Source organism: Aegilops tauschii, chromosome 4, assembly GCF_002575655.3.
Source record: "Aegilops tauschii subsp. strangulata cultivar AL8/78 chromosome 4, Aet v6.0, whole genome shotgun sequence".
Classification (NCBI taxonomy): Eukaryota; Viridiplantae; Streptophyta; class Magnoliopsida; order Poales; family Poaceae; genus Aegilops; species Aegilops tauschii.
Genome location: NC_053038.3, coordinates 301776224 through 301789681, shown reverse-complemented (window position 1 = coordinate 301789681; position 13458 = coordinate 301776224). Strand labels below are relative to the sequence as shown.

At 39.7% G+C, this 13458-nt stretch overlaps 1 long non-coding RNA gene across 2 annotated transcripts; it reads right to left on the bottom strand.

Moving 5' to 3' along the window:
* Positions 1–6195: 6195 nt before the first annotated feature.
* On the bottom strand, positions 6196–10250 carry LOC109755806 (uncharacterized). Of its 2 annotated transcripts, none has more exons than XR_012182044.1 (5): positions 9932–10240; positions 8872–9841; positions 8213–8375; positions 8068–8127; positions 6196–6656 (listed from the first exon to the last, which is right to left on the bottom strand). It is a non-coding gene; the product is annotated as an uncharacterized lncRNA (long non-coding RNA). The 2 variants fall into 2 exon arrangements; XR_012182043.1 differs by lacking the exon at positions 6196–6656 and adding an exon at positions 7642–7999 and having other exon boundaries at positions 9932–10250.
* Positions 10251–13458: the final 3208 nt, after the last annotated feature.

Sequence of the window (13458 nt, the reverse complement as noted above, 5' to 3'; positions counted from 1 at the left end):
TTCTGAAAAACTTCCCACAGAATCTGCTTCTCACAGAAACTGTCATTCAACTTTTTTCTGAGATAGCAGATTGTGGTACGAGTTTTTTGTCACTGAAACTGTTTGCTATACTACTTCCTTATTGATGTGTACCCACAAGCTCATGTTCGACATTCAGGGTTCAGATTCTAAAAAGAAAGATTCAGGGTTCAGGCCTTTCTCCACACGTCAAATACTTTCTCTGTTTCAAAATATAATGCATATTTTATTTCAAAAGAAATTTTATACATCTACGAAGAGACACGTAAACTTCCTGACAATAACCCTCCTCCCCCCTCCCCCCGGCCGAATTTCAGGCGGTAGGGCTGTCCCGCCCTTATCTACAATCATATTTCTCCACGTGGCACATAGATCTAGCATTGCTCATTTTATTTTCTAAAAGTCAAATATGTCTACAATTAATCAAGTTTAAACACAAAACATCAACATCCACAACACAAACTAGTAGATAATATAAAATTAGTATCATTAGAGTATCTACAGCCGGACTTGGCAAATCCGGCCGTCAAACGCCCGCAGACGCGCCCAGGAGCGTGTGTGGGCACTGACCGGGCACCCTTCAAATAATGTAATCCATATCCGAACACCTTAATTATCATATCTCAAATCCATACAAACTCATGCAACTACGTCGATGCACACACATCGTCCGGCTACTCCATCAGTACTAACTAAACATGCCATCGGACTATCAAAATTTGGCATGTTTGACTATGGTGGAGTTCATCCACGGCTGCCCTTGCCCTTACCGGAGCCCTTGCCATCCTTCTCCCGGAAGTACCGGTCGAAGACGCAGGGATCGAGCCAGATCTGCTCGTCGCCAGAGCCGTCCTCGCCCGCCTTCTCCTCCTTCAGTGGCAGTCCAGCCATGGAACGGATCGCCCGATTCTACTCTCACGCGAGGGCGTGCGTGTTCCTCCGCTGCCGTTTCTTCACAATACGGGCGCAGATGGCTTCCTCCTCTGCGGCCGCCCGCACCGCCGCATCAGCCGCCTCCGCCGCCCATTTCCGCCGTGATATGGGCCTCAGTGGCCCTTATCCTCTCCTTCCCACGGCGGGTCGCCCGTTCCCGGTGGGACTCATAGTGTGCCCGACCGGTGATGGGGAAGGAGAGGTGTTCCGGCTACCGGGACCGCGAGGATCCAACACCAGAGGATCCGAGCGCCCGGTAAGCCGACGCTATGGCGTCGCGGCGGACGGATCCGTCCGTCGGCCGGATCCGTCCGTCGGCCGGGGGCTTTCCTCCCGTGAGCGGCGGACTGCTATTGCCTCCTCCAACCCGCAAGGGATGACACCCCAGTCGACGAATCCGGAGTGGTCGGAGTCTGATCCACTGCCTGCCATGCCAGAGTAGGCCGAAAACCGCCGGAGGTGAGCTCGGGTGGCGGAGGGGAGAGTGAAGTGGCTAGGGTTTGCTCCAGCAAGCGGATGGAGACAAATATATGTGAGGTCGGGTAGACCAGCATGGGACGGGTCCAACGTGGCGGGCGTGCCCGGGTGATATGTCTCCAACGTATCTATAATTTTTGATTGTTGCATGCTATTATATTATCTATCTTGGATGTTTATATGCATTTATATGTTATTCTATATTATTTTTGGGACTAACCTATTAACCTAGAGCCTAGTGACAGTTTTTGTTTTTTTCCTTGTTTTTGAGTTTCGCAGAAAAGGAATATCAAACGGCGTCCAGTTGACCTGAAACTTTACGACGATTCTTTATGGACTAAAAGAAGCCCACGGAGTACCGGAGATGCACCAGAGGAGTCCCGAGGCCACCACAAGGGTGGGGGGGGCGCCCCCCAACCTTGTGGGCCCCTCGTGGACTCCCCTGACTTGTTCTCGACGCCAACACCTCTTATATATCCCCAAACCTTCAAAACAGAACCTAGATCGGGAGTTCCGCCGCCGCAAGCCTTTTTAGCCACCAAAAACCAATCGGGACCCTGTTCTGGCATCCTACTGGAGGGCGAAATCATCACCGGTGGCCAGCTTCATCATCCGGGCGCTCTCCATGACGAGGAAGGAGTAGTTCGCCCTCAGGGCTGAGGGTATGTACCAGTAGCTATGTGTTTGATCTCTCTCTCTCTCCTGTTCTTGGTTTGGCACGATCTTGATGTACCGCGAGCTTTGCTATTATAGTTGGATCTTATGATGTTTCTCCCCCTCTACCTTCTTGTAATGGATTGAGTTTTTCCTTTGAAGTTATCTTATCGGATTGAGTCTTTAAGAATTTGAGAACACTTGATGTATGTCTTGCATGTGCTTATCTGTGGTGACAATGGGATATTCACGTGATCCACTTGATGTATGTTTCGGTGATCAACTTGCGGGTTCTGTGACCTTGTGAACTTATGCATAGAGGTTGGCACATGTTTTCGTCTTGACTCTCCGGTAGAAACTTTGGGCCACTCTTTGAAGTTATTTGTGTTGGTTTGAATAGATGAATCTGAGATTTTCTGATGCATATCGTATAATCAAACCCGCGGATACTTGTGGTGACATTGGAGTATCTAGGTGACATTAGGGTTTTGGTTGATGTGTGTTTTAAGGTGTTATTTTAGTACGAACTGTAGGGCTGTTTGTGACACTTATAGGAATAGTCCAATAGATCGATTAGAAAGAATAACTTTGAGGTGGTTTCGTACCCTATAATAATCTCTTTGTTTGTTCTCCGCTATTAGTGACTTTGGAGTGACTCTTTGTTGCACGTTGAGGGATTGTTATATGATCTAATTATGTTATCATTGTTGAGAGAACTTGCACTAGTGAAAGTATGAACCCTAAACCTTGTTTCCAAGCATTGCAATACCGTTTCCGCTCACTTTTACCACTTGCTACCTTGCTGTTTTTATATTTTTAGATTACAAAAACATATATCTACTATCCATATTGCACTTGTATCACCATCTCGTCGCCGAACTAGTGCACCTATATAATTTACCATTGTGTTGGGTGTGTTGGAGACACAAGAGACTCTTTGTTATTTGGTTGCAGGGTTGCTTGAGAGAGACCATCTTTATCCTACGCCTCCCACGGATTGATAAACCTTAGGTCATCCACTTGAGGGAAATTTGCTACTGCCTTACAAAACTCTGCACTTGGAGGCCCAACAACGTCTACCAGGATAAAGTTGCGTAGTAGACATCATCGGGCGCCCCCGTATCCGCCCCATATTTTGGGCTAGATATGAGGGGTGCCGTCAGCCCGGGCGTTTGAGGCCCATTTGAGGCATCCGTCTGGATCGAAAATACATGACCAGTCAGTGACCGCCGCCCAGACGTTTGAGGAGGGTTTGAGGCGCCCGGTTGTAGATGCTCTTAGATTCATCATGAAGTATACTTTTATTTTTTAATTTTTTTAGTATTTTAGATGTCGATAGTTTATGGGACGTGCTACGTGTCGCCGGATGTTCTTTGAAAATCGGCCGGGTCGCGACTCGCCTAATGTGTTCGATGTCACCCGTGGGATCGCCCCCCTTGTTTAATGCTTTAGCAACTAAACTATTCAATGCATTGGTGAGTTTTTTCATTTAATTGCTTTTGCCTAGGTTCACGTGCTTGACATTAGTTTTTCCTGGCAAACTCACCTCTCTCCTTTTTATTACTTTGCACATCAGATTTTTGCCTACATGGCAGTCTTAGCACCTGTATAAAATGGAGCATTGGGAAGGGCCTTAGGGCCCAAGCCTAGATCCTTTATATCGTGTACACCAAGGCCCCAAAAAATGCATGAGAACTATATCTCACTTGCAGCAATATGTATGCTCCCCTCGCCTGAATCTTTTCCCTGCATGCTACACTACCGGCCTAAACCATTTTCATTTGTTCCCTTGCGCGATCTCAGCATTGCTTCGCTCGTTCATTTTTTTCCTTTTCCCTGATTTTCTTCGGTTTTTATTAGTTTCTTTGCTAGTTTTTACTGGTTTTCTTCGAATTTCCTTTTTATTTTTATTTTCCTTTTCTTTAGTTTTCTATGTTTCTTTCTCGTCTCTTATCGCTTTTTTATTTTTTGTTTTTCTTTGGATTTTACTATTTCCTTTGTTTTGCAGCGATTTTACTTTGGTTTTTCTTTTTCTCGTCGTTCCTTTCGTTTTTCTCCGGTTCTCTTTGTTAATTTCTCAGTTTTTTATTTTCCTTTTGTTTCTTGGTTTCAACGATTTCTATGGTTGCTTTGTTTATTTCTCAGTTTTCACAGTCTTTGTTGTTTCTTTCTTCATTTCTCTTACTTTTTTGTTTCTTTTTTGGGTTTCTTCATTTTTCTTTATTTCTTTCTCAGTTCTCACCATTTTCATTCTTTTTAATTTGCTTTAACCGGTTTTCTTTTTCTTTATTGGGTTTACTTGTTTCTTTTTTGCTTTTCATTAGTTTTTTTTGCTTCTCTTTGTTTCTTTGTCAGTTTTCATCGGTAATTTTTTGTTCAACACATGTCTATTTTTGTACAATTGACAATGAACATTCTTAGTGTACACGGGAAAATTTTGTTGATACACGTTGAACATTTTTTAGATATATGATGTACATTTTTCTTAAATACATGTTTTGAACATCTTTTTCAATACATGGTCAACATTTATTTTTCAAATACACCGTGAACATTTTTGTAGTGGCAATAAACACCTTTTCACACAAAATGTACATTTTCCGTATACATTAGGAACACTTCATATACACTTTTAATAAAGTTTACATATATAATTAAACTTTTTCTAAGCATATGTTTTTGATGTCTACTATTATTTAATTTATGTTGTATATTTCCGTATACATCAGGAACATTTTTAAAAACCAGTTTATCATTTTTAAAATACACGATCAACATTAAAAAAGCATCTTTTGATGTCTACCTTTTTTCTTCTTACAAATAGTACTTTTTGTGTACAGTAGAACATAGTTTTATACTCATTAAGCATCTTTCAAATACACGATTAACATTATTTCAGATATATGTTTTGATGTCAAGTTTTTATACAGACTGTACATTTTTTATACATAAGAAACATTTTTCTTATACACGTTATTTTTTTAAAATACATGATTAACATTTTTTTCGTCACACACACACACACACATATATATATAGGACGGCCGTTTGGTAGGTATAAAATCTACGATATGTGCATTTTTTCACTAGGTATAACACCATGGGTTTGTGTATATTCATTAGATATAATACTCTAGGTATATGTATATTTTCGTTACGTATAATATCTTTGGTATATGTGTGTCTTTATTAGGTATAATACTTCATGCGTATGTATATTTTTTTAGTCATATCATTACCACTATATATTTTTATTAGGTATAATACCCAACAACTAGTGTCATGGTCTAATATCATGTACAACTGTGTATTATAATAACTAGTATCGCGGTCTAATTATATGTACGTGTGTGTATGATGAATTTGGATTTTGCATGCGTGGGAGTTGCCTCCAAATAGAGCAGACAAGTAAATTTTGAAATAAATTATAAATGCTTCAAGCATGCAAATGTAACAGGAAACAAATCAACACTAATGCACGTTGTTTCCTATTTAATACATTAACGGGTGTGACCCGAACAAGGTCGCGCTATTCGTCACCCTGGGTGAGGAATTCTTATTCCTCACCCCAGCCAACTTGTGCTCCCACGTCCAAAACCATAGACAGTAAGAAACAGAACTTTTTTTTTGAGGGGAAAGAAACAGAACTTTTGTGAGGTAATATTATAGCTTTGAATCAGAAACGGGTCTCCGCACTAAAACAGCTGTAAAGAAAAGAGTGCAAGGTAATCTTATGGTTTGCATGTGAGTCAATTACTTCCTGTAGGCGAGCAACCCACAGAGCGCCTCTTGCTGTAATTTTACGGCTAATCAGATAATCTTACAGTAGTGAGGCGTTCTTAATTTTTTCCAGATATAAGTCTGCCTTTCTATAGTTCAGGTATTTTGCCTCAGATATATTGATGTTTACATTGGACTGAGTACACCGGTTTTCTACTAAAAATGAAATATGGTACGTGATTGATTTAAGTAACATAGGCCACTATCACAATTCCGTAGGAGGCATTTTTAGTAACCGTAAGAAACATAGGTCACTGGTTGATTTTGTACACAAGGAATTTTTGGTAACCATGGAATAACAAAGCGGTCTAGTAAATACTAGATTCCGTGTAGTGGTTCCAAGAAATACTCACGTAACAAAAGCCATCTTAAGATTACAAATAAAATTCGTTTGGACGTAACTGAATGCCACTGAGCACTAAGTAACCAGCAGCATGATTATTATTTTTCAGAAATCACTATTACAAAATTGAATGCTATCGAACTTGCAAACTGACTACTGTCAAACTTGATCTTGAACCAATAGGTGACCATAGATTTTACGCCAACTTCATCTGTTCAGCTATCTCTGCAACGACTGAAACATTCTTATCCATGGGCTGGAAGAAACACAGTATCCTATTAATAGTACTATCGCCTTTGGTTCACTTTTCTTCTCACAAAACCTAAACCTTGCTATTGGTTATTAGTAACGAAGGTTTGAATTTCAATTGCACATTACTCTTATCGACCATAAATATGAAGACATGACTCTCTATCCCTTGTACATTAACCGTCATCCACTTGAACAGATACTGAAAAAAATAGAATATTTCAATTCTTGAAAGTATACCAACATCACAGAAGCACATGTACACTTTATGACTAATAGGCTTCACTTCCCTGAACTAGAAATAATATAATGTCAAAATCAAAGATATCACAGTGGGATTTTTGATGTACCAAATTCATCAGAATCACATGAACCCATAACATGCTAGCTGCAGGTGAATCAAAAGTATAGTGAGAAACGAGACAAAAAGCCAAATTCTGTAACTATTGTTTAAATGCTCACTAACCATGTCTTTTATCAAACTGTGCCAGCTTCAATGGTAGGAGTCGTTGTATTGAACTAGTCTGTGTCTAGCAACTATTTACAACAATGTCTAAGTCTAACTAGTCTGACACCTGAGTGTCATCAAAATAAAACATAGAAGTATCTTAAGTCCCTTCAATATGGATTTTCTTAATACTACTAGAAGTTATGCTACTCCCTCCGTTCATTTTTATAAGACGTTTCAGACAGCTAAGATTGAACTGTTTTAGGCACTGTCTGAAATGTCTACAGCGTCTTATAAAAGTGAACAGAGGGAGTACTAAACTTCATTGCTTTGTGATGAAACAAGAGGAGCAAAAAATTGGAGGTAGATCATGTTGAAAGTAAAGACCTGAAGTAATTGAATTTCATGATTAGTTTGCAATGAACATTAGTGTGAAAGAGGCACTCCCCATAATTCGTCAGACACACGATTGTAAGGGGAAAATGCCAAAGCCACCCATAATATAGCTGAATCAATATTAAATGGAACTAAATAAAAACATATCAAATATAGTGGTACTGTGGTAGTAAACACGGGGAATTAAGAAGAAATTAAGCATATTTCAGTGGATAACTCAGCAAAATAGGAACATAGGTTAATGTGAACAAACTCAACATCATACAGTATACGAATCTCAAGCAAAAAAAGCCATAAGATTGAAATACACCTACACAATAGCTACTGAACTACAAAGTTCAGATTTTCAACAAAATAGGTTTGTCAGCTTAAAAAAATGTATGCCATTTGTTGACCCAATTACAATCTCTTTCAGTTAGTTGGAATGACAAAACAGGGGACGACCTATGAACAAAACCAAACATTACTTCTGATCGATTTTAGAATTTCAGTAGTATTAAGCTTGTACGTTCAGCTATGCCCAAAACAAGTAATGCTAATTTATGTCGATCTTTATAGCCAAGCAATCTATATATGTGTTTAATAGATATTTATTGCTCGTTCTTCTATCAACTTCATTTGTTCCTCAATTTCTCCAGTGATTAAAACATTCTTCTTGATAGTGCTGTAGCCATTAGGTTCACCTTTCTTCTCACCAAAACCTAAATTTTGCCACTGGTTGTAATGAAAAGAGGGCCTCAAATTTCAATTTAATATTACTTGTACCCACCACAAATATGAAGACATTCCTATCCCACATAAATTAGCAGTCATCCACCTGAACAGATACCTGAAAACAAAATATTTTCAGTTCTCAGAAGTATACCAACACACAAGCGCACATATAACACTTGAGGATTAACATGCTTCATTACCATGCATTGGAAAAAGAAAACACGACCCTGCATCTTGCATTTTTTGCTAGCTGCAAGCGTGTACTGCTAGTATTCAGGTCTGCGCCTAGAGAAAGTTCTGAAACCCTCCACACAGAGACCGTCAAATACTGCAGGTCGAAAGTGAAAATCCATATTTTTACACCTGAATGATCCATGGAGAGGTATATAAACTGATGTGAGAGAAAAAAACAAATATGATTGAATGCTTCCATTGAAAATAGAAGAACATACAAGAATAGTGCAGCGGCCACTCATGACTTGTAGTCACGAGGGGACTTGAGTTGCTTAGTTGCTTAAACAGTCTAATGTAGTCACCATTACCAATTGAGAATTTGATCATAAGGCAAAGCAACCATCACATTAAGGACGCGAGCACAAGTAATTCAGAATTTAATAAATATATAGACTTCTAAGGCTACACACAAATTGCTAATTTATGTCGATCTTTATTGCCAAGCAATCTATGGTGTCCTTCTTTTTCTTGCAGATTGCTAAGTAAAACGACAGGCAAGCAAATTTAAGCGGCTCCAAATTTGCATCTATAATGAAAAATCTATATATGTGCGAGAGTAGCGAGCATTCAAATATAAAAGCCTGTATCAGCAAGGAGCAACCATGGCAAGGATACAGATCACAACCTTCAGCTCTACTTTTTCATTTGACATTCAGGTGCAAGGCACTTCCCTTATTATTCTGAACATCACCAGCTGTCTTACAAATGGACAGAGAATTAGCATAAGGATCAAGAAACTGAACATAACTTCCAACTGAGCCATCTCCTCTGGCAAATTATGAATCAACGTGAGATGGCCTTTAGAAGAGCAAAAGCAAAATTAGTTTCACACTATGATCAGTACAGTTCAGCAGATTTAGAAGCTAGTCAGGTCCTATTTGCCCAAAATCATATTCAAGATAAGCAATCAACACGGTTCTTCATTTCTGCAATAGATAGTGGAGGCTTGTCGGCACTGATCGTTGATGTCTTAGCGCGACCTGAATCTCGTTGAGCATCACACTTTCTGATTTACAAATCCAATCTGAATAAAAGAGAAAATAGGAACAACCTGACCCGTCCAAGAAAGAAACATACCCTTCAATGAGAAGCAATTGCTTCACTTGAGCACCCGGAATAAAGCTCAAGAAATCTTAAAGAGCAACTGTTCTCAAGTATGTAATTACCTATCTCGACAACAATTTCTCAGATCAATTTCCACGCAATTACCTATAGCATTTGTAAAAGCTACTTCATGTCCAGTAATAACGGGTCGATGTTTCTACCAGCAAATTACAATTAAAGAGGTGCTTCTCGTATGTATGTATAGAGACCTCACTTTGGTATTTTTATACTAGGGGATAAACAAATGGTTATGATGGCACAGGCAATATTATGTAATATTCCAGAAATTTTACCAAGGAAATCTCAAGAATTGTTTTGCAACTACGGATATATGGAGCCTAGCTAAACTATGACCGTATAAAACTGAATGAACAGGACAGATTGGGAAGAGATCAGAAATCAAACATGCATGCAAATTAGCTATCCTGGGTGGAATTGTAGGCGGCCGTGGCATAGCTTCTGGAATCTGAACATAGGGCGCACTTTCATTCCTGCAAGGCAATCATTCAGATCTAGCAGGGCGAGCTGGGGTTGGAAGGGAAGCAGAGAGAAGAAGAGGGAGCGTGAGAAACGTGGAGAACCTGTGCCGGAGCCGCCTGTCGAGGAAATGGAAAATCTGGTTCGGTGAATGTTGGTTGTCGCAAGCGCCTTATCCGACTGAGCAGTGGGATGGATTTGGGATTGGTCGCCGCCGCAAAATCGTTGTACGCTCCATCACCGCTGCCGTTGTCGGTCTCCGAGTCGCACGAGAGGACGGGGGAGAGATGGACAGGGGAGCGAGGGAATCATCCGATGAGAATTCTCCGCCGAGCACGTCGCCGTCCAGCACGCCGCCAATCACCGCTCGCTAGTCGGCGTTCAGACGAAACCGCTCGCATCTATTGATGTATGGGGTGGGCTAGCTCCTAATCCCCACGACCTTCCTGCGTCAACGTAAAATTACAGCGGCATGATAAAAAAAAATTGCTATAAATTTACATCGGTTTGTGCTGGGTTGAACCAGACCGTCACACGGCGGACTGACCAGGGTGAAGAATTACTTATTCCTCACCCTGGGTCTTAAATAGACTTTCTATATATATGATGTGTGTATATATAAGCATTTTTCGTGTATATATCGTGTGGTGTCTATTTTTTTCATATAGATTTTATGTCTTCATATACATAAGAAATTTGCATGTTTAACATTTTTTGTATATGTTTTGATGTCTACATTTTGTATACATATGAATATTTTTTATACACGTTTAACATTTTCAAATACATGATGAATGTCTTCCTATACGTTGTACACTTTTCATACGAACAGAAACAGTTTGTTATACACATTAAACACTTTTAAATATATGATTACCATTTTTTTGAATGGTAGGAATATTTTTCAAATACATGAGGTATATGCATCGAGTTTTCAAATAAAATTTACCGTCTAATACATGATGAAAAAAATATATACTTTTTTAGTTTAAGGTGAACAATTTCTGAAACACGGTGACCTAGTTTTGCAACTGATAATGTGCAATTACGTGATGAACATTTCTTAATACTGGATGAACACTCTTGTGTTTTGTGAACACTCTTTTGAATTACATCAACAATTTTGACATATACGGTGAACAGTTTTCTAACATACAATAATTTTTTTGTAAAATACCAGTTGAACATTTGTAGGGTATAAAATACAGAGCACTTTTTTAAGGATGTGTGTTTTTCTATATATATTTTTTAACGTGTGGGCAGTTTTTAAATATATACATGAACATTAAAGATAAATTAGGTTTTGATGTATTTCTAAAATATACATGAATATATTGTTTATGAGAAAAAAAAAGTTCTTGCGAGAAGTAAAAGACCAAAACCTAAGTGAATGAAGCGAACGGAAAGAAGGAAAGAAGAAAAGGCGAACCGAGGCTAAGCCTTCCCAAACAGAACGATGCTGTCGTACACGAACGAAAAGAAGCTAAGCTATAGAAGTGCCTCCAAAAAAGCTAGTCCCTACAATCCAAATTATTTGCAGCTTTAGTACTTTATCCCATGAAATCCGAGAGCAACTAATCGAGGGTTACCCTTTGCGGGAGCCCCTAAAGGGTCGCTTTTGGTGGGCTGAGAGCACTCCCCCACGTGTCGCGTGTTGGGCGCTCCTTCATGATTTTGTTTTTTTAATTTTCTCTGTGCGTTTTAGATGGCTTTTTATCTTTTTTGGCTTTGCAGTTTTTGACCGGTTTTACCTAGGATTTGGACACAATTTTTTTTTGCGTGAAAGAACACATTTTTTTTCTTTCGCGAGAGACATAGATTTGCTTCTTATGGAGGCAAAGCTTTGCTTCCGCGAGCCGTGCTCTTGAAAAAAAAAACAACACGTTTCATTTTTTCCTTTTGCGAGAGGCGTAAATTTGCTTCTCATGAAGGTACAGATTGCTTCCCACAAGAGGCACAATCGTGCCTTTCAGAAAGAGAACAATATGCATTTTTTTATTTCGCGAGAGGCACAGATTTGCTTTTCATTGAGACACACTTTTGCTTCCGTGAGAGGCGCATTGTGCCTCTCGGAACCTCTTGGAAAGGGGAAAAACGTGTTTGTTTTCTTTTGTGAGAGACACAGATTTGCTTTCGCGAGAGGCACAGCTGTGCCTCATGGAAAGGAAATTTTTTCACGTGAGGCACAAATTTTCTTCGCATGGAGATATGGATTTGCTTATGCGAGAAGCACGGTTGTGCCTCTCGAAAATGGGAAAAAGTCGATAAAAAATCATGCTTCCGGTTCGGTTTTCTTCTTCCGTTTTTTTATGAAAAAAGTTCGTTGAAACCTATTAACATGGAATATACTTTCGAAGATCTAGACGCGAGAATCCAACAGTGAAAACAACTCATGATTTGAAGGCACATTTTAAGAGATACAACATTTTGAATAAACAAATCTACGAGAAAAGGAAAAGCTCTAGGTTGGGACAATTGTCACACATTGTTTATAAGGGGTATCTCTTAATTAGTGATTTCGGCGAAATCCTGAAAGACGTGTCTCATCTTGCGTATACCTAGACCTAACATCCATCTTCTGCACGCTGATCAATTGATCGGTTACATCGCCTCAGCCGCCGCTTGCCACTACGCCAGCTGCAAGCATACCAGGATATTGCCGCCGCGCTAATCCCGGGCCGCTATGCGCCTATGCCTATATGGATAGTGCCGTCTGCCGCTGACCGCGGTGCCTCCGTGCTGGCAAGTGCTATTGTCTTGTTAATCTTGCCGATCCACCATGCATTTGAGCCCACCGTTCATCGCGTTTATTCATCAAACACTCTCAACAGCGTTTGGTTCTGAAGCACTTGAATCTAAAGGTAACTGATGTACATACAAGTCTAATTTCATCTAGATAAGAATGTACTAACAATCTTGATTAATTGGTGCATTACATACGAGGTCTAATTAATCAATGTACGGCAATGTATTAATTTTCAAACTACTTATATGTTGTTCTTATAATTCTATTTGATCTGGTTGGTACCATCGAGCCAAAATTAGCTAGTGAAAATATAGATATGTTTTCATTTGACGTCCCTGAATGCTTTGATACCAGTGCTAAATTGAGTTTTTTTACCATTCTACGGTGCGATGGGACAAATGCTTGAGGTACATTTTTGCGATTATTGTATTCTTCGCCCCCTCATGCTCAAATCGTGCCTCTGCCCCTGCCAACACCTCAACATCATAATCATGCTCGCCATCCCATACATCTCCAAGAGAAGGCATGTGTTCACGGGTGATCATGAATATCGGAACTACGATGTAACTCCCAGATTGTTCGGACATGGGTTAAAACACTCTACTCCTGCAACACGACAAAGCAATTTATCCCGGATCGGGCCAACGTCGAGGTATAACTGAAGGAAATATGCCCTAGAGGCAATAATAAAGTTGTTATTTTATATTTTCTTATTTCATGATAAATGTTTATTATTCATGATAGAATTGTATTAACCGGAAACTTGGTACATGTGTGGATACATAGACAAAACACCGTGTCCCTGATACGTCTCCAACGTATCTATAATTTTTGATTGTTCCATGCCGTTTTATTACCAATCTTGGATGTTTTATAATCATTTTA